This window comes from Octopus bimaculoides, chromosome 2, assembly GCF_001194135.2.
Source record: "Octopus bimaculoides isolate UCB-OBI-ISO-001 chromosome 2, ASM119413v2, whole genome shotgun sequence".
Lineage (NCBI taxonomy): Eukaryota > Metazoa > Mollusca > Cephalopoda > Octopoda > Octopodidae > Octopus > Octopus bimaculoides.
The window spans coordinates 166,700,714-166,701,670 of NC_068982.1; the positions used below are offsets into that span (position 1 = coordinate 166,700,714).

Sequence of the window (957 nt, forward strand, 5' to 3'; positions counted from 1 at the left end):
TCTCTCTCTCTCTCTCTCCCTCTCACTTACGTTTGTCGTCATTGTCATCACTACTGCTGCAGCCACAGTCATTTTTAGCATTTGTTTTTCCATATTTGCATTGCTTGGATGGAGTTTATTGCAGCAGATTTTCTACAGCTGGATGCCCTTCCTCTCACTAACCCTTAACTGTTTCCAAGCAAAGTAATACTTCCCCATGGCCTGACATGTTTTTGCAGAATATTGGAAATGAATGACACTACTTGTAAGATACACTTGTTTACAAGTATCACATGCATTTCTAAGTTGTGACAGGAACTGTAGGAACTTGAAATTTGCTGTTCCTCAGTCATTTAAGCAGTCATTCATATTTCATATTTTTGTTCCTAGCACTGAAGAAGAAGCAGTTTGGGAAAGTTTGTCATATCATATGAGTGAAGTCATCAAGAAAGATCATTATATTATAGATTGCAATGCTCCACATTTGTGGTGCAAAATCTTATGAATAGGTTTTATAAGATTTGGATTTTGGAATCTGGACATAAAGATGAGTAGTATGGGATAAATATGTCATGATTAAAAATTTTGTTAGGGTGTGCAAAAAGAGAAAGAACCCCCATTAAAATTCTTAATCTCCAATTTTGATGAAATTTGAATCATAGGTATTCCAGTTCATTAGAGAAAATATAAAAGAAAAGTCTAATTCTTCAATTCCATGTAACATGGGCAACACTAGGTATCTCTACTAGTATATATATATACATATATATATATTTATATATGTATGTATGTATGTATGTATGTATATATGTATATGCTGCTCTATTCTTTAGAGTGTGCTTCTTTCTGATATATGTTTTTAATTCACCATCATCATCATCATCATCATCATCATCATCATTTAACATCCACTTTCCATGCTAGCATGGGTTGGACGATTTGACTGGGGACTGGCGAACCAGATGGCTACACCAGACT

The 957-nt window shown here is 34.5% G+C and overlaps 1 protein-coding gene across 4 annotated transcripts in view; it reads left to right on the forward strand.

Annotated features, from left to right (window-relative positions):
* LOC106881530 (cilia- and flagella-associated protein 206) overlaps positions 1-957 on the forward strand; it is a 100,733-nt gene that overhangs the window by 49,548 nt on the left and 50,228 nt on the right. The gene's annotated exons all lie outside the window — the stretch shown is intronic.